The 20,718-nt window shown below is 39.7% G+C and overlaps 1 protein-coding gene across 5 annotated transcripts in view; it reads right to left on the minus strand.

Annotated features, from left to right (window-relative positions):
- LOC134210782 (protein vein) overlaps positions 1–19,960 on the minus strand; it is a 282,155-nt gene extending 262,195 nt beyond the window's left edge. For all 5 annotated transcript variants that reach the window (XR_009978861.1, XM_062687043.1, XM_062687040.1 and 2 more), the window contains exon 1: positions 18,208–19,960. The gene's annotated coding sequence lies outside the window, so the exon portion shown is untranslated. The remainder of the gene's footprint in view (positions 1–18,207) is intronic.
- Positions 19,961–20,718: the final 758 nt, after the last annotated feature.

The following is a 20,718-nucleotide window of genomic DNA, read 5'->3' on the forward strand; positions in this document are numbered from 1 at the left end:
CAAGACCATTTCAAGCAAGAGAATTTGTTCAGTAATAAGAACTTCCATGTGTTCCTCTCACTACTATTTTTCTCCAGTTCATGAAGAGTTAGTACGTATTTAAACCCTCGATTTTTCCAGAAGTCAGTTCAGCCTAGGACCGGGAACCGAGGTTTTTTTTAACTAAATGCTTGAAAAGTTGTTTCCGCTGCATACAGTTTAGCCTCAAACAAGAGGAATTCGAGTCTTTCAACTGTCTGCGAGGCTTATGTTTTATTTCTGAGACTGCTGTTGGTAGCGGGGACTAAATACGATGAATCCTTAATTACCACATCTTATTGCCCTAGCTAGAAAAATGGATTGAGCTAGGGCTCTGTTTGGTAGATCTTACACCGCAACACACTACGTCAAAGTGATCTACCGTGTTACGGGCCATCGGTCTTGGCCAACCTGAGCGTACGAATCTCCTATGATGATTTTGACGTCGTGGCTTGGTACTCACGTTCCAGCTGCACGTAGAATGCGTCCTTATCATCATCAGTGCTTGCGGAGTGTGGAATGTGGACGTTGATTATGCTGAAGTTGAAGAACCGGACTTTGATCCTCAATCTGCACATCTCACATTGATGGTGGCCGATCACACGCCTTTATATATCGCCTATCACTATGAAAGCTGTTCCCCCTCTAAACATTCCTTCCAACAAAAATCCTGCAGCGCTACGATGCCGAATCCACGGTCCTTGAGCGCATCGGCGAGTATGCGTGTGCTCCCGATGAAGTTGAGAAATTTGCAGATCGACGAACCAAATTTCCAATCGCTACACAATGGTCGGATTCGTCAAATTTCACGACATAAATCGATAACTCGAAAACCATCAGTGCTAGAGTTTTGACGTCTTCAGAAGAAATGATCTACAAAAAAAGATCAATTTTTGGTGTAGGTTGTCATTAGGGTGGCCCTTCGGTGAAATTTTTTTAGAAATGTATTTTTTTACCCTTTTGAGTTAGGAGTTCATATAATTCTACAAAGTTGTAGAGAATTTATTTCTAAGCATTTTTGCTTAAGCATTTATTTCATGAAAACCCCTTGAAAAGTAGTTAAAATGTCAAAATGATTTTTTCGACTTCTTTTCCACACGAGTTGATTCAAATATTTTAGGTAAAGAACGATTCTTTGTGTGCTTTGTGGCCGTGCGATTAGCGCCGTCAATCGTCTAGAGGCATGGACTATGGAGCGTGGCTCGATTCCCGCCTCGGTAAGAAGGAAACTTTTCGTGATCGAAAAATTCTCCACCCCACTGGGTATTATGTGTCCTGTCAGTTGTCTAGGTGTTAAGTGCTCAGTCTCTACGACCTCTGGCCGAAGGCGGTGTTCTTGTCTTTTATTATACCAAATATTGGGAAAATCCAAAAGATGATAAATGTGTTTCACCCTAATTTTTCGTACAAAAATAATACTATCGTCAAACAAAAGCGGACAAAGATGGACAAATGAAATACCATGGATTTGATGGACCAGCATGTATATTTTCAGATTACGATTGAAATTTTTGCTAATATTTGCTACTAGCTGCAGTAGAATGCTCAAAAAAATATCACTTTTTCATGAAAAAACGCTTATAATATGCCTAAAAATTAAGCTATCAACCATCTTATGTAACCAAAAGATGCGCCATCCAAGGACCGTGAAGCGATGCTAAGACAGTTTCTGAAAATATTCTGAACTGACGAAAGTGCAAGTTAAAAACTATTTTTTCGGGACCACCCTATCTAAATTTAGTAATTTTGTCATAAAACATCACCTATATGAGATAAAATAAATGTTGATTAAGCAAAAATGCTAAACTATATGAACTCCTAACTCAAAAGGGTAAAAAAATAAATTTCCAAAAAAATTTCACCGAAGGGCCACCCTAATGACAACTTACACCAAAAATAGATCTCTTCTTGTAGATCATTTCTTCTGAAGACATCAAAACTCTAACACTGATGGTTTTCGAGTTATCGATTTATGTCGTGAAATTTGACGAATCCGACCATTGTGCGCTAGTCCCTTTTCAACGCTGTAGTCTTCGCCCGTTATTCAGGTCCGTACTCTTTTGTTGATTGTTCGTCGCGTGAGTTTTTTTAAAGGTTAGCTTGCAGGGCCTGACACCAAAACCCCTAAATTTCCGGTGGACCATGGTGCACAGTTTCACTTAGAGTCCCTCGCGCTGGCACTCGGTCGATGATCAGCCGCCTCTAACATGGAGAACTGACGCTCAGGAAGATTTGCACCTCCGGTTAGGATAAAATATGTATGTATACGAAGTTTGAAAATCAGAATCACTCACATCGGACAATCGAGGAAATGTAGGTAAAGCCTTCTGTTTCCCGTATAGTAGAGCATTTCTAAGAATATTTAACATCCAATTATGCGGTGTCCCCACAGTTATACGACACTTTTTTGTGTAGCTTGATATCTTACTGAAATGAAATTGTTTATCTCTACATACACTGCCGCTAACCGCAAGTCGAGCACATCTGTATATGGGCCTCCATATACAGATGTGCTCGACTTGCGGTTAGCGGCAGTACATACATTTTTATTATTCAATTATTTCAAAACTGTCCCACAATTGTTTCCAGAATTACGGAACACTGTCTTATAAAGTGTTTTTTTTCGCAAATGTACCGCAAAAACACACTATGATGTACATTTCAACAATCCTACATAATCAAAAGCCTCGGCCTCGCCCGAGTGTCCGGTGTGCGTAGGTTTAGAGGAAACGGCGGAACACGTGTTGTTCGTGTGCCCGCGTTTTCGCACAATGCGTGACCACATGCTTGCCACATGTGGTCTGGACACTACCCCGGACAACCTAGTCCGGAGGATGTGTAAAGATGAAGTTGGCTGAAACGCCGTTTTATCGGCTATCGTCCAACTCGTCTCGGAGCTACACAGAAGGTGGCGCGTGGACTCGAGGAATGGCTATTTCAGGCGCAAATAAGAGGTGGTCCAAGGGTTCGGAGTCGGCTTCATGGGTCATACCGGTGCCCTGTTGTCGAACTCGATCCTTTTATCGAACAAGTGGCCGCGTGAAGAACAACATGGTATCGTCGCTTTCGCGGCGTCGGTCAACCGGGCGGGTTCCGAGCCCGAGGACGGAAAGGGGTCCTCGTCAAGGCTGGGGCAGGCGTAGGCACCGCGTCGGCAAGTCCCTCTGTGTGCTGGCGAATAGGCCCTATCGCAGAAAGGTCAATTTGGGGTGCACGCGGCATCATCATTCTTGATACCAGTCGTGCAGAGGGAAGCAGGCGCGAAGTCGACCCTGCCCACCTTCCGAGGACATAGGGCGTGGTAAGGCCACCTGGAAAGCCGGCAATGCGCTGGCACGATACCATGGTGTTCTTCTAAAAAGCGAGTCACGATGTTCGATGCTGCAAGGACACGCAGCTAACCTCGAGGGTGCGTTATGCACTGGCCCCCTTTGAAGCATTACTTTCTGGTTGTACCGAAGGGACGATGGGCTTGGCGGCAATGGAAACGGTTTAGCTGGTCGGGGATGCAGTCCTGCCTCCCTCATTGGAGGTGGCCCCTAATTCCGCACTTCCTGGTCAACCCAGGATGTCTGTTGAGCAGATTCCCCCTCCATTGTTTAGGAAGAAAAAAAAAACATAATCAAAAGCGACTGCAGTACAGTACTAATACTTCCGCTAAGGCAACTTCCTAGGCGCCAGAAAGAGGAATTTCCGAGGAACGACGTAGCGTTTTACGTCTACTTTAATAAAACCTATTATTATTATTATATTAGACCTTATATGAATATTTATTATTTATTCAGACTAAGGCCGAAGTGGCCTGTGTGCTATATAAGATTCTTCTCCATTCGGCTCGGTCCATGGCTACACGTCGCCAAACACGCAGACTACGGAGGGTCCGCAAGTCATCTTCCACCTGATCGATCCACCTTGCTCGCTGCGCATCTCGCCTTATTGTGCCCGTCGGATCGTTGTCGAGAACCATTTTCACCGGGTTACTGTCCGACATTCTGGCTACGTGCCCGGCCCACCGCAGTCGTCCGATTTTCGCGACTGAATGATGGATGGTTCTCCCAACAGCTGATGCAACTCGTGGTTCATTCGCCTCCTCCACGTACTGTCCGCCATCTGCACCCCACCATAGATGGTACGCAGCACTTTCCTTTTGAAAACTCCGAGTGCGCGTTAGTCCTCCGCGCATCGTCTAGGTCTCGTGTCCGTAGAGGACTACCGGTCTAATGAGCGTTTTGTAGATTGTTAGTTTGGTACGGCGGCGAACTCTATTCGATCAAATATGAATATTTATATTATTTAAAAAACAATCTATACATACATTTATCTCTTGCACTAAATGTAGTGGGTGTTTCAGAGATACTGATTTTTGGAAAATAAGTTCCCATTCATAATGACAATATGTCTGCTAGAAGGTTTTTAATAAGAAGCTCTCTGCTTATGTGGGAAAATTATAAGCTGAGTTTTGGATTTTCCATTTTTGCAAGTAAGTGGAAAAAACATCCAAACTTTTTTGAAATTCACTAGAATTGGCACAAATCCTGCAATGTCTGCAAAAAAAGATGTTTGACACCTCGATGGTAAACCAGGTAAGTCAGAAGTAAAAATGTTATATAATATGGGCCCCAGTATGCTGCTTTAGGGAACACCAGCGAGCTCGAGTTTCGGTCCGGTTCAGGATGTTATCGGGTTGGGAACTTGGCATAATGTATCCATTGTACTTGTCACACAAGATAAATACTAGAGCGGGGTAATTTTTTTGAAATCAATGATTTTTCGATACCATGCAGGGTGACAAACAACTGAGCCAGATTTGTTGCTTCGTAACTATCCGCATCGAGTTTGAAGTTTGTATGGAAATTAGGATGGGAAAGCGTGTATTTTTGCATTTTTACTTCTAGAGGTTTCAGTTTATCGTAAACCAAGTGACACATTGTGTTACAGTATAACCCGAAGAATGCCGAACAACTTTGCTGAAGAAGGTACGTTGCTAGAATGTCCACAATAAAAGTTATAACCCTTCGAAGATTGCTTGTTCAAACCATATGCAAAAAATCGATTATTCTGCCAGCACTGCTAAACTACATGGACCAATATTTTAACTGAATGTTATTTCAAAATTATTGATCTTATAGGGGCTGGGATGCTAATTGAGCGATTCCAAGCAACAGCATCAAAATTTAAGAAAATTTTTAATTCATGATTTTCTGTTGAGTTGAAACTATGCACAGTTTTTCAATTTCATCTAAATCGTCATTTTTCGATATCAAATCTTCATATTGAGTCACGACTAACTTTTCAAAAGGGTGTATGTGAAAATGGTTCAAAAATATTTAAAAAGCTGCACAGCAAAAACGGAATGTTCGATTGTTATGATTTTTTCAGCAAAGTTAGACAACTAAATGGTGATTCTTAAGAAAATGTGCACAGTAAAAAAAAAAATTTTTTGCCTTTAAAAATATCATTTTTGTCACAAAAACTCAAATATCTCAAAACCCTATCTTTTTTCGAACGTAATAAAAACGGTCCATTATATTAGCTATCTACCATAAAAATTTGGTGATGGTAAACTAATAAACAAAAAAGTTATGACATTTCAAACATTTCACAATTTTCACATATAGTAAACAAAAAAAAAATTTCCGTGTATTTTTTTTTTTTTCAAGAATCGCAGTTTGATGCTGATTTTATTGTTAAGGGCCTTGCGTGAGTTAAACAAGTTGTTTGTATGATATTCCATATTTATGTATTCATCGATATTATGTATATTATATGTATAAATATTATATGTATAAATAAATAAAAATGAATTAATATTATCCTAAGTATTAAATTAAATGTGGCAGTTACACAATGTTGTTATAGAAACTCTAAGAGTTTTGGGTTTGAATTTTGGTATGGGTTATGATATCATGAAAACAGTTTATTAATACTTATTTTTTATTTATTTTTATTCAAATTTTTTAAATATCGAACACTTTTGAATTATTATCAGCACAGTTTGAGTATAGTTTTGCTTTAATTTTATTTTCCGACAATGGAATGAAACAGTGAAATTTTGGGTTCCTTGGATCGTTTTCGCGTTATTAAATTGCTCGCTGAGCTCTGAAGCCTTTATTTCGTACTCTTCAGTAGTAGTAAAACAAAATGATAATTTGGTTAAATCTTTTCTTTTCTACGATTTGCCCAATCAAAAAGTTCTTTCGCAGTTTTAATTGGATGCTCACGTTCTTTGGCTAAACTTGCTCTTGTGGCCATGCGCTTTATTGTTCCTCCAATAGCATCACAAGGACCTTTGCCATGTGATGTAGCAAAAATGCCATTCTGCATCAATTCCGTACATTGATTTAAATTGACATAGGCTCGAAAAATTCTTACGATTTTTGTACTGCGACGCTGCTCCATCAGACATGAAATATATCTTTTGACTTCTTTATGCTTATCAACGCGTAAAAGTTAATCATTTTTTCAATGAACAAGTTTACGGATACTGAATCGTGTCTTAAATCTTCGGAAATTATAATAAAACTTAAGTGTTCAATTTGCGTACTTCCATTAAAATAAATAACGAATGGATGAATTGTAGCTTGTTGTACGTTCCAGTGATGGGACTGCACTTCATCTTGCAATACAAAGCTGTAATTTTCAGAAAATCACAAATGACTAAAAATTCACCATTTTGTAATGTACTTTTCGTATTTGTTAAAAAGTTGGATTGTGCTGTTTTAATGAAATCGTGAGGGATTAAACTTTCTAATTTCAAGCAAAAATATGACACAAACTCATCTACAGGTTTTACAATAGTTTCTATGTCACACCTATCCGTGGTCACCCATTGCTCAAATGATAACTGATCAATATATTTTTCTTCAAACTCAGCGAATAAAGTATTTTCCAATGATGAAGAATCTGGACAATCCGAACAAGATCGTAGATAGCAATTTGATGTTGTATTTTCACACAAAAGACTACCAGTTAACATTTTAATATCCTTTGTTAAATTGATTCTTTTCAAACTATGTAAAATAAGATTAATATTCTCATGGGTTGTGCACACACACATTATGTGTTCCTGAATTGGAAAGAAGCTTACATTGCCTTGGCCGAAGGCTTGCAAATGAGGAAAACCTATTTTAATATTATCGTGAATTTCCTTGAAGCGTGTGTACGCTTCTTTCAAAGTCGTCATCATTAATCGTTTTTGGATTGCTTGACGCTTTCCATCTTTTTACTGATACATAATCTTTTGACCAGGCATAGCTCGACTTACTTCATCGTCTTCAAAATATTGAACTACTATTTCTTTTGTCTCATCTGTTAATGCAGTACTAGACCTAGTATTTTTGGTTGAAAGACAGTTATTCTTCAATTGTTTTGCCTCTTTTACTGTATTTCTATTGGTTTTGAACTCATCAATGGCATCCTGAATAGACCACGAACTTGGCAGCATCGACAAAATCAATAATTTTTCTTTCCTTGTCGTGGCTGCATTCGAGAACCTTTCCTTCATATTTATAATTACCTCATCGTAGTCTGTATTTTCCACATCATCAGGTCCTAATTTGAAGAGGTTTCTTCGTACAGCTTCGTTTATTTCACGGTATTTTTTCTCCGGGTAATAAACGTAGTCCATCTTACTCCATTTAATCGGAGTCACTTTTATCCCAGCTATGCCCTCGTTAAAGCGTTCGATGTTGACCTTTTGAATACACTCATCTTCCGATTGATTTGTTGAAACAGATTTCGCTGATGGTACGGTGGCAAGGCTCTCAGCACTTAATACTTCTGGTAATTCCTCAGTTGTTGTCGATACATCTGGCAATTCCTCAGTTGCTGTCGTTTTCGAACTTCCTGCGCTCTGCTCAACCGATGATATACAGATTGCTCTTTTGTCAACGTTTAGACGGCAGGACGTGCAAATGCGTAAATTTGTATTCAATGTGGACATTGGAGCATAACCAGTCGCTTTCAGGTATCAGGTATCAGAACGTCGGCTCAGGAGGCACGTTCCCCTCAATTTGGGAGATTTGTGCCATCGCCTTCACTGGCCTTTCTCATCATTTACCTGACGGAAAAGGAAGTGAAAAGGGGAAAGGAAGAGGAAGTGAAGCCTGGAAGTGAACCTGGAGAATGGAACCATTTATAGGGAAGCCAATTATGTAGACTCACACGCATTCAGCTAGGGACTAAAGAGAGGTCACAAAAACACAGAGGACGCAACAATGGACGAACGAAACGAAACACAGAGTGCACTGTGAAAAACGCATAATGCGAATCCATATACACTGGCCGGCATAATAAAGTGCCCACTTGCCGTTTTTCATACAAAATGGTCAACTTTGGAGCTCTAGATCTTGGGTTCCCGTGAACCGATTTGGCTGAAAATTTTACCAGAGCTCAGATATAACTTGAATTTTAACATATCTATGTTTCGAGCATATTGACTCACAGGGTTAAAAATTATTGCGGTAATACCAACGTGAATTTTTTGGCAAAAAATTGTTTTTCAAATACCTCGAAAACTACATCTCTAAGTGTACAGGTATATATAGCAAACTTTTTGTATTGGCAAAATACGCGTTTTTGCTGAATATGTCATCAGTCTACAACCTATAGAATTCAAGATATTTAAAAATAAATTTTTGCCAAAAATTCACTTTGGTAATACCGCAATAATTTTTTAACCTGTGAATCAATATGGTCGAAACTTAGATATGTTAAAATTCAAGTTATATCTGAGCTCTGGTAAAATTTTCAGCCAAATCGGTTCACGGGAACCCGAGATCTAGAGCTCCAAAGTTGACCATTTTGTATGAAAAACGGCAAGTGGGCACTTTATTATGCCGGCCAGTGTAGGTGACAATCACAAAGTACATTGTAAAAAAATGCATAATGCGAATCCATTTAGGTGGAAGTTTGTTGAAAAACTAAGTAAAACACATATTCATAACCCCACACTCACGTTGAGGATGAACAAGAGTAGCCATAGCCGAACGTCAAAGACGAGACACAGATTACACTGTGAAAAACGCATAATGCGAATCCATATAGGTGGCAATTTGTTTAAAACTGAGTAAAACACATATTCATAACCCCATTCTTATTGAACCTCACGTTGAAATTGAACAGGAGTAGCCGAACCCGAACGTCAAGGACTAGACACAGAGTACATTGTGAAAAACGCATAATGTGAATCCATATAGGTAACATACACAAAGTGTATCGTAAAAAAAAAAAAAACGCATAATGCAAATCCATATAGGTGACAATTTGTTGAAAACTAAGTAAAACACGTATCCATAACCCCACTCTTATTTAACCTCACGTTGAGATTGAACAAGAGTAGCCGAAGCCGAACGTCAAACGCATAATGCGAATCCATATAGGTGACAATTTGTTGAAAACTAATTAAAACACATATCCATAACCCCACTCTTATTTAACCTCACGTCGATATTGAACAAGAGTAGCCGAAGCCGAACGTCAAGGACGAGACACAGAGTACACTGTGAAAAACGCATAATGCGAATCCATATAGGTGAAAATTTGTTGAAAAACTAAGTAAAAAACATATTCATAATCCCACCCTTATTCAACCTCAAGTTGAGATTAAACAAGAGTAGCTGAAGCCGAACGTCAAAGACGAAACACAGAGTACACTGTGAAAAGCGCATAATGCGAATCCATATAGGTGACAATTTGTTGAAAACTAAGTGAAACACTTATTCATAACCCCACTCACGTTGAGATTGAACAAGAGTAGCCGAAGCCAAACGTCAAGGACGAGACACAGAGTACACTGTGAAAAAAAAGCTACAATGCGAATCCATATAGGTAACATACACAAAGCACATTGTATAAAACGCATAATGCGAATCCATATAGGTGACAATTTGTTGAACACTAATTAAAACACATATTCATAACCCTATTCTTATTTAACCTCATGATGAAGTTGAATAAGAGTAGCCGATTATCTCGGAGAAGTAAAAAGTCAACTACGCCATAGCTCCGGTTAGCGCAGCGAGGGCTAAAATACTGTGAAGGGGGCCCTGGTGCTTCACAGGCTCCGTTTGCGGTTAGGTTCTTATTAGACCCCCCTAACCATTCATACGTAGGCACGGTAAGCATAAAGCCGCATCACACCAAGAATTAGGGGTCACCTGTATGGTGGACTTTTACCACTGGAACAGGCAATCCGTAATGTTATTCTTAGCCAGATAACCAGCTGCCGACACCACACGGCTATCTAGGCTGTTCGTGGAGAGAAGTTGACATTGACTTTACGTCAACTCTCAATGTGGCCGAACAGCCGAATAAATTTGTATTCAATGTGGACATTGGAGCATAACCAGTCGCTTTCAGTTTATCTATGGTGCTTTCGGTGAGATTTCGTAACTCTTTTGAACACTTTTTTCCATCAAACGGCCTACAACAGTTGAGAAAGCGGCTACTCATGTTGTTCGTAATATTTCAATAAACAAAATCACTTTTAAGTTTTTACTGACTAGTTTGGTGTCATTTGCTTGACTGAAGAAAAAAATTACTATAAGATCTTTAACAACCTTAGTAGTAGTAATTTTTTTGCTTTTCGTGAGCATTGTCATGGTATGTACCTATCATGCATTTGTTGTTGTTGAAGATACCCGTTTCCTCCCGATCATAAAGTCTATTCTCTAAGAGGTATATTTTTTGCAGGTAAACTATAGACGTACACGTGTATATAAATCTTTGATTTTGCAGCTTTTGTCTTAAAAATAACATTTCTGATATGTTTCTATCAACGTTATTATCAACAGGTTTCAACACTATTAAAAGAATTTTCGCCAGTCACGTGCAATGAAAATTATGACACTATCAATACTTTTGATCACAACACTGGATCGTGTCTAAGTTTCTTATAGATGCTATGAATAATTAAATCAAGATATCATGAAAACAACTTGTTTAAATCACGTCCCTTAACAATAAAATCTGCATCAAACTGCAATTCTCGAAATAACTTACACAGAAAAAAATTTTTTTTTTACTATTTGTGAAAATTGTGAAATGTTTGAAATGTCATAACTTTTTTGTTTATTAGTTTACCATCACCAAATTTTTATGGTAGATGGCTAATATAATGGACCGTTTTCCTAAAAAATTACGTTCGAAAAAGATAGGGTTTTGAGATATTTGAGTTTTGTGACAAAATGATATTTTTAAAGGCAAAAAAATTTTTTTTTACTGTGCACATTTTCTTAAGAATCACCATTTAGTTGTCTAACTTTGCTGAAAAATCATAACAATCGAACATTCCGTTTTTGCTGTGCAGCTTTTTAAATATTTTTGAACCATTTTCACATACACCCTTTTGAAAAGTTAGTCGTGACTCAATATGAAGATTTGATATCGAAAAATGACGATTTAGATGAAATTGAAAAACTGTGCAGAGTTTCAAATATTTTCGAAATGGTCGCTCAGGATCGACTGACATGCCCCCGTGGAATGCCTCAATTGGAGTAATTCAAAATCATATCTCAATGTTAAGAACAATTATAGGTAGCCTGGTAGTGCTGGCAACATTGATGTATTCCATATGGTTCAATCTTCGAAGCGTTATATATTTTTTTGTAGACGTTCCAGCAGCGTATTTTCTTCAGCAAATTGTTTCGGTGTCTTTCAGACTATATGTTAACGTAATGAGTCACGTGATTGACGATAAATTAAAGCCGCTAAGAGCAAAAATGTAAAAAAGTTCGATTTTCCATACTAATCTCCATATAAATATGAATCGCGATGCGGATAGCGACCTGATATTTGGCACAGTTAATCAGGGTCCCAAAACGATTCAGAAAAACCCTGATCTCACTTGATTGAATAAAGTTTTCGTTTTTCCATACAAATGCGCCCCACTCTATTACATACTCTACTTGTGAAATGGCGGACATAGACAAACTTTCTGTTAATAACTAAGGAATGCTAATAGAATATGCAGGCAAAGTTCCAGTTGGAATGTAGGGTCATTGAAAAAGAAGAAGCTAGATTTCTGATGATTGTGCAACTGCAATATTCGATTTTGTAGCGAAAAATTATACTTACGAAAAGCAATGTGTAAGGTCTGTTTGCCTTTTACAAGTATTTATTGTATTTAGTCCATTGTGCTTGTTTTATTTAACATTATTAACGTATTTTTTTATTTGAAAATTGATTTAAGAGAACTAGAAGCCAAGGAAACGCGGGCCAACAGTGAGTCCCACCAGTGGCAATATACGCGGAACTAGGTTATAAGAAGGATGATACAGAGAAGTCACCCTTGCGTGCCAACCAAGGGTATCGCCAGTTAACGTTAGCTTAAAGAACATTTCAAAGTTTACTTAAGGCTAAGAGTTAAAAATTATGTACGATAACATAACAAAAATAATAAAAACTTTCACAAAAGGTGACAATGGGGTTTTGATTAATAGATAAACGACTCCTCTTAGATGTTTGAGGAAACCCATATTTTGTTCTCCAGTGGACTGTACAAATAATGTCCCAGCTTAGCTGATTCGATAGTAGTTAAAAGACTATTATTCTTCCATTTACTTCCACTACTCACTATTTGTGAATAGTGGAAGTTAATGGAAGAATAATAGTCTTTTAACCTTGTAAGCATTTCCCCTAAGACGCTCTAAAATAATTAATCATGATTCGATAGTGTTGATACTCTGCTCCTACGATGAATCCGACTATCTCAAATGGTTTCAGAAAAATGTTGAAAAATGCGCTGTTCTCCGGTGGGGTTTACTGCCTTATTAAGTATGGAATTTTCGAATTTAGGATGCCAAATTGAAATGAGGTTTCCAGTCGAGTAATTGCTGCTTTCAGATAATCCTTTTGAATTTCCGACCTTTCATTTTGAAAGGACAAAATCGCCGGAACAAAATGCCTGGGGCGGCCTTGTGCATCTCGATTCAAACGTAATTCTATCGAGTCGAACATAGGCTATTTGGCATTACGGTTTTTGGTTTGATCTGGAAAACGACTCATCGTTCGAGTATGCTCGAGGAGGTACAAGAATAACGAGATGTTTTGGCATTATGGAAACTCGATAGCACACTGAAAAACGACTCAAGTCGAATGGAAAACAGTTGTTACCTTTATAGCTTTCGAATTTTTTTCGAGAGTAATTTCTTGCTGAAAGTTTTTCATTATATTTGTTATTATTTCTCTACGGGAAGAGAATAAATGTGTCCGGCACTGGCCAGGGCATCGTCTTCGGTGTTTCCTCTAATGCAGTAGTGTCCAGGAATCCAAACAAAGGCGGTACCGGGGATCATATCTGCAAGAATTCCTTGGATTCAGGGGGGTGTTTTGGAGTCTCGGTTTGTAGAACAAGAAATCACACTGGCGGAGTCCGTGAAGACCACGATGGGGTTGTTCGCCGGAAGGGTGGCCGCGACAAAAACGGCGGCGGCTTCTGGGTCAACAGACTCCAAAGCCGATCCCTCGGCTGGAGACAGATCCGTCGGTGTACCGAATCTCGCTATTTCGGAAGCGCGTTGCACTAAGTTTCAATACGCATCTTCTAAGCTCCGTGTCTGTCCGTGTTTTGCTCCTCTTTCGAACCGGGAGGCGATGATGCGGTCGATGTTAACGGCAGGCATCAGCCATCCCTTCGCTCCGTGCCAGTAGACCCGCGCCACTTGGTGGAGACCGGTGCCAGCCACATTTCTCAGGATCCGGTTTGCCTCGTCGATAAGAGGGATCCTGAATTCTCCTGAAAAGGAAGCCGCAAAAGAAGCGGCTTTGCGGCAGAAGGCCATCATAACCCGATGCCCGAAGGGAAGAATGCCGGCATCAACGCATGCTGCTTCCGCGGGGATAGACGGCCGGAGACTAACCAGACGCAGTTGTTGAAGACGGGCGAGAGAGTGTCGACGAGATTCCAGTAGGCAGGACACGTTACCTCGATACCATAAAGCAAGCGGCTATCGTTATTACCTTGTCCAAATTTTAGTCTCTGCTTCTATTGTTGGTGCTATGTTTTTTCGCAAGGTTTTCATAAGGCTGATACGGGATTTAGTTTCCGGTCGATGTCGACTCCAAGCAGCCGGACGATCTTCCGGTTGGGGATGGATTCCGTGCCAAGCTTTATGAAGGGTCCTGTTAACTGGAGCCGGCCACTGCAGACGTGTCCCCGGACACACTTACTGACCTGCATCACAAAACCGACGGATAAAGCTTAGCGATAAATGGCATTTACAGCCGCCTGAGTTTTGATCCTTGTCCTTCCAGGCGTTCTGCCGACCAAGAGAATGTTATCGACATATACGAATATCTTGAGCAGCACAAGTCAGACAAAAATGGTAGAAGCAACTTTATTATAACTGAATCCGGACATATGAATTACAGTAACTTGTGTGCTACTAGGGATATATGTACACGTTCGCAGGTAGAACGCTGAAAACCCCGTCCATAGCGATGAGGAAAAGTGTCACCGCCCACGTGATGGTAAATACGGTATTAGATTAACGAAGCAGTTCATATTTCACACGAAAGCTTAGAATTACATCTATTCTGCACTGTTCCATAATTTTGACTTCCTTCAATAGTCTCCTATAATATGATTTTCTACAACATTTCGATTCATCCACTTTTCATCGGATTTCCATGGAATACTTCATTGCTCAAAATAACTAACTCAAGCAATGCCAATCGAGGTTTCACAATACCGTTATGTAAGTTTTGTGATTTTTAAATAAATGTTTAACAATTAATTCAGCGTTAGCTGTCCCATACATGTGAGGGTGCACAATGGGAAAAATTTGTTCGTAACGAGAATAAATTCAATATCTAGGCTCGGTATTTCCGGTTCGATTCCCGGTGCCGGTCTAGGCAATTTTCGGATTGGAAATTGTCTCGACTTCCCTGGGCATAAAAGTATCATCGTGCTAGCCTCATGATATACGAATGCAAAAATGGTAACTTGGCTTAGAAACCTTGCTGTTAATAACTGTGGAAGTGTTTAATGAACACTAAGCTGCGAGGCGGCTTTGTCCCAGTGTGGGGATGTAATGCCAATAAGAAGAAGAAGAAGGCTCGGTATGGGTGGATTGCGTTGAAATTTTGACACAAATCGTAGAACTTTTTGGAGAAGCAAACGGGCTTGGTGGTCATATGGCTACCGCTTCTGCCTCATACGCAGGAGGTCGTGGGTTCAATCCCAGGCCCGTTCCATTCCTTCTACTTTGTATCTTTCATATATTTCTCTGTTATAGCAATCGCTAGAACTGGAAATGGGCTTTCATTCCGTTTCCATCTTCTATTCCTATACCTACAGCTTGATTAGTTCTAGCAGGTTACTGTTAGAACTCGAAATGGGCGAAAAAGTTCGTTTCGGCATTCAATTAGAAGATTACAATCCATTCATTACTATCACATTGGCAACCCGCTAGCCAAGACGTACCTCAGCCATAGAACCTAACCCAGATTCCAATAAAATTCCGCAGGAACTCGTGGCGAGTGCAAAGGTGTTCTCGGCTTGCAGTGGGCATGTGACTGCATCATCAATTCCTTCCCATCCCCTATTACCGTGAGGACGTGGCCAGCGCCGTTATCGACCATCCAAAATACTAGAGCTCACGGACTGTGCACATTGAGGTTGGAGAGCAAATCCCATGCCTCCATCCATTGGTTCCCTGTGCAATTGCGATTGTGCTGGTCGATCACGGAGTAGCAACTACGAAATGCACGGTCACCATGCAAACAAAAAAAAATCGTAGAACTTTTTGGAGAATCATGCTGAAGCTGCAAGACCTCGTTTTACCCCAATGACCCTAATTTGTCATGACTTTTGAATAACTTTGACCTTTTGATTAAAAATTAAAAAATAATAGAACGTGGGGTAGAATAAGAAATAGTTTAGTTTCTCGAGTCGTGCGATGGACTAAAATAACTCTACTCGATTCCCTGGAAAACTATAGATTAGATTAGAAATGTTAATGTTTGCAGATCGCAGCTGCGGTTATTAGTAGAAGAATATGGGAACATGGGATGAAATCAGTCAGATCTCAATTTCCAACATTGAGCTTACCTGACACGATTTTTGGCAAATCTAAGGGCAAATATGTAATCTTTCATCGATTATTTGTATCTACGATTTGATGAATTACTTCTATTTGATAATTACTTAAAAATTGTGCTTTGTTGAAATAATTAAGGCGATTGATACCAAGCCAAACGAAATCTCCAACGTCAGTGATGCAGAAAATATTCTTGTGACTATAGTTCAGTACAAAAAAACAAGGGCCGATCTGGATTACGCATGTTTAAAGAACAGAAGGCACCAGACTACAATGAGAAGGATAATACTGCTAAAATTAGTGAACCCAAGTTGTGTAAGGCAATGTCTCCGGTTGTGGGCCACCCCCACAAGTTAAGTGTACATAATGTGTGATGTGATATCAATTTCTAGTGAATTTTTTGTATTGTTATAATTTGCTGAACAAAAAATAATATCTACCCTTGCCGGTAGTGGGCCACTCAAAGTACCTAAATGTAGGCCGCTGCAAACTTCATCCATTGCAATGGTTGCGATCGTTCTGTGCATTTGATGAGTCTGGCATTATAATCAGCTATTCCACATGCAAACATATTTCTCTACGTTGCCATAGAAAGAAATATTGTTTTGATTTTTTGCCACTGTAGGTTTTTAAACAAACTTTTAACTTTTTTCATCAATTCATGGGCATTTAACTTCATATTTGTCCATTTCTAGCGGCTTTTAAAGGTGACTAACAAATCACAATCATCCTAAAATAGGAATTCAGATGAGAAATTCAAGAAATTGAGGCTCAATGCGCATGTCATGTTTGTTCTGATTTTGTGTAAAATTTTACCCAAAGCCTTGAGAGAAAAATGGCGAAATTCGAACTTTACGGTGGAATTAAATAAAATTAGCATGGCATATACAGAAACAGTTCACTAACTGAGCACTTTCTAACGTAACAGATTTTACCTGGGTTTTCTAATAAATGGGTCCGAGGGGATTCTGAATGGTGCCCATTTGGTTAGTGAATGGTTGCAGTAGTAGAAAAGGAGTTTTATTTCAAGATGCCGTTGAAAACCTGATTTTTACGGAAAAAATGTGAGCGTTGCAGTTTCAATTTGGACCCCCTTTACTTCTAACGATTGCTCAAATCTGTAAACACACGAAATAAAACAAATGAAGAATGAATTGGATTGAAGACATGACCTATAAGGTATAAGCTGTATAAATGGTACATATTTGAACTCCTGTCTTTACACATTGGAAGACACTTCACATGAACATTTTAAAAGTCGTACGTACACCCAACCAGCGGATGCCAGATTTTAATACAGTTCTGTATAAGAACCCAGCAAAATCTGTATAAAATTTTGGTGAATACAAATTTGGAAGATTTCAATAAAATCATTGGATATTTTTTGTAATAGAACCTTGCAAAATCTGTATATATAAAGATTTCATACATTATCGTTAGATTTACTTTTAAGGTGTACTTATTACACTTGACGTAGAAATTATGTTAGCTTATTGCCTCAAAGCATAAAAATCATTTCAATTGTGAATGATAGGATTCTTATATAAAGAAAATATAAATAATGATTGAATTCATGCGTCATGTGGTCCATTTTTAGTAAATTGGATCAACAAACTTTTATTGGTACAGAAATCTGTATGATTCACTTTATTTGTGTGCTTGATGAGAGACTGAAAAGTGCCATCAAAGTGGGGAGCAAAAACATGAACATTCAGGATTGATGCAATTAAGTGACATGCACAAAATAGAATGACAATTTGAATTCACATTGGGATTATTCCGAATTTATAGCAGCAACTTTTAGATTATACTAGTAAATCGAGTGAAATAAATGCTGCACAGGTGCGAACATGTAGCAGTAGTCAAATCATATAATAGATACCCTGTGAACATGCCATAAACATCTTCCCTTAATTATGCAGATGAAATGGTGGTTTCAGTTAAAATCTATTTTACTTCTTGATCGCACCTTATAACAAACACAAGGTCATCCCTGTTAGTGCAGTTAAACGGTAACATTTGTAAATTTTAACGTAAAAAATCTCAGGAAATCAATCAATTAAAAAGTTATGAATCATTTTGTTCATGGTCAACAAACACGGACTCAAAATTTAACAAATAAATTTATTATGAGAATATGAAATCTTACTTTCATTCTATCCGCTAGTTGCGATGAATCATCTATTCGCCGTGTCGCGTCAGTCTCCAGAGTACCTGCATAGTTCGGCATTCAGCGCAGCTTCATAGTTAAGCTGGCAGATTTTCCACACGTTGTCAGTTTTTCCTCCGCATTCACCAAAACTTCAATCTAAATCTTCTCACTCTTGCGCTCTTCTTAACGATTTCGTCTTCTTCTTCTACTTCGGACACGCACCGATTCTAACGACTTCTCCTAAATGACGATGCGATGGGGTATCCCCACCGTCGCGTTTTTATCTCGCACACCCACCTCTCGTGAATCCACCGTGGATCGCGCTAGATTCTAGTGCAAACCAACATGCAACTCTCTAGACTCTTGAAATGTGTCTGATCGTTCGCGATATGTGTCTCCGCCCGTTCCGCGTCCGTCGTCGCTAATGATGACGACGGCGAAGATGATGATCTTCACCGCACTTCACTTCCCCTGCTGGTGCAGCTACCTCATCTCTGCGTGTCCGACGATGACTTTGTGCCGATTATTCAACTCTAGAAACAGCAACAAGATTTATAATTTGTGTACTCTTCTTTGGGGCTGGTGGAAAACTGTTTCGCATACACTCGCGCTCACTGACTCATTTCACGGTTACTTTCCGAGTTGACTTTTCCTTGATTCGACGTCGCTCCCTTCGATCCCTCACTGTCTCGCAAAAACTGTGTCTTCTAGCTGCCTGCAAGAGAGGTGAACACACTTCTAAGAACACTTTGAAGCCACTTTCTACAAATTGACTAAATTTATTTCGGTGATGTTTGGTACGGTACGAATCTCACTTCTGCACAAACTTGACTCTAGCCCGTCCAATCGGTCACATTTTCACACATCTGGTTAGTGTTTTCCTCCCCCGTTGAACAACCAAAAGGCTAAAACAGTCGTCTCGGTTATAAAAATGCAACTAGATTCTCGTAGTTGTCGGGACAACGATCGCAGTTGAGTAAACTTTTTGTCATTTAAAATTTGAGTACCGTGTCATAAAAACTTATATAATGACGAAATTGGTCGTCAGTTTCCATCGTAACCCTCACGGTTCGCGGCAGAGTAGGTGGCAGTTTTGTAGAACAATCGGGGAGGAGCAGCACAGTCTAGGTAGGCGTTGGGCAACAAAACTTTGCTCACGTTTTACTCCTCGTTGAAGATCGTAGTAGGCAGGGAAAGACAATCGTGATCCTCCTCAGAAAACACGCGTAGCAACCCACTTATTCGTTCTGTGAACGCTCCTTGTCACACGCAAAGGCCGAAAAACTTCTTCGCATCCGCTCTTCTTAGCAATCGGGATTTTCCTACCCTTGGGAATTCGGGTGGCATATGATCAGCGATCGATCGGTCTCAAATCGGTTGAAATTGCTTCTCGCACAGGGAAATTCAAACTCGCTACGGGGGCAGAAAACCTCTCACACTCGCCGTGGTTCACTATCGACTGACGGAGACCAACCGACGAGTCTTCTTGCACAATGTCGCGAAAAGCCGAGTTCTTCGAGAATATCTCAGAAATCGAGGAAAATCTCCCGTGTGCACACCCAAAACGAGTTGACAAATCTCTCACGGAATCGCACGCTAATGTGACACTTTTCCTCCGCCAGAACGAAAAGAAACGACCAAAACTCTACTGAACTTAACAACTCTGATGAAACCCGGGTCGTCGCCGCGGCTGTGGCCCGTCCTCCGTTCGTTGTGTGGTTGGGAAAACTGCGTTTTCACTTGCGATCACTCTGGCGGACGAGTCTAGACTAACAACGGCGGTTGACGCTACTAACCTCAAGAGTGAACGCACGGCGGCACGCGGCACCCAACCCAACCGACGGTGACGGCGCGCTACGACGACGACGACGACGTCGGTTCCCAGCCCAATTCGGATGCCCCCCTGCCATAGTCAGTTTCGCCAGCGGACTGTAACGGTATGCGATATTGGGTTTGGCGGCGAAGGGAAACGAATGTTTTTCCGGACGAAATGCATTTATGTAAACTATTTGTTTCTGTAAAGCAATATAGCAGAGAAAAAGAATTTGAACTTATTTGATATGATAGAAGTACTGTAAATGCATTGGTTTCCTTGGACTAGCAATGCAGATGCCATGAATAAATAAAAGTAATGAACCACACAAGCGTACTAGGTTCATCGAGAATCATGAAGTAAATTAGGAAAAACAGTCAAATTACAAGCAAATGACATTTTATAACCCTTCCCAAGTATCATTTTGAGTTTCATGATTTACTACAAGAATATTTGAATCCTACGACAATAAAACCCTAGCCAAGACATTTGTTTCTTGATCGCTTTAACCAAAACTACTTGAAGAGTAGTATCTACCTAGTTGGCCCACTCTTGCAATGGTTTTAAAGGGTAGATGTAAGACGGAATTCAAGATCAGAATCTGACAAACCACGAACAATAACTCGGCACCAAAAACCTTTCGAAATCCATTTGCAAGCTGCTGTGAAAGAAAGTTGACATTATTTAAAACCTTT

Source organism: Armigeres subalbatus, chromosome 2 (genome assembly GCF_024139115.2).
Source record: "Armigeres subalbatus isolate Guangzhou_Male chromosome 2, GZ_Asu_2, whole genome shotgun sequence".
Classification (NCBI taxonomy): Eukaryota; Metazoa; Arthropoda; class Insecta; order Diptera; family Culicidae; genus Armigeres; species Armigeres subalbatus.